Here is a 286-nt window from a genome sequence, read left to right on the forward strand (position 1 = left end):
CCGCTTTGGTGCAGTTTCGTGATTTTACCCGCTCGTGAAATTGGCGAGAGGGTCGCTGGTGTTTCCTCCATTGAAGGGCATGATTTGGTGACTCGGAGCTCGGGTTTTTGATATATCGTGATATTGATTCAGGTGACGAAATTTGGGGGATTTGGTGTAAGCTTGATCATATAAATGATCTCTAGGGTTTTGGTTTTGGGAAGATGAGATTTGGCTTTGCATTGCTTTGGCTTCTGGATTTGGGAGTTTAGGATCGTTTGAAAATGAGAAGATCTTCAATCCTGCT

The sequence above is a fragment of the Tarenaya hassleriana genome, unplaced genomic scaffold, assembly GCF_000463585.1.
Source record: "Tarenaya hassleriana unplaced genomic scaffold, ASM46358v1 Cleome3, whole genome shotgun sequence".
NCBI classification, from domain to species: domain Eukaryota; kingdom Viridiplantae; phylum Streptophyta; class Magnoliopsida; order Brassicales; family Cleomaceae; genus Tarenaya; species Tarenaya hassleriana.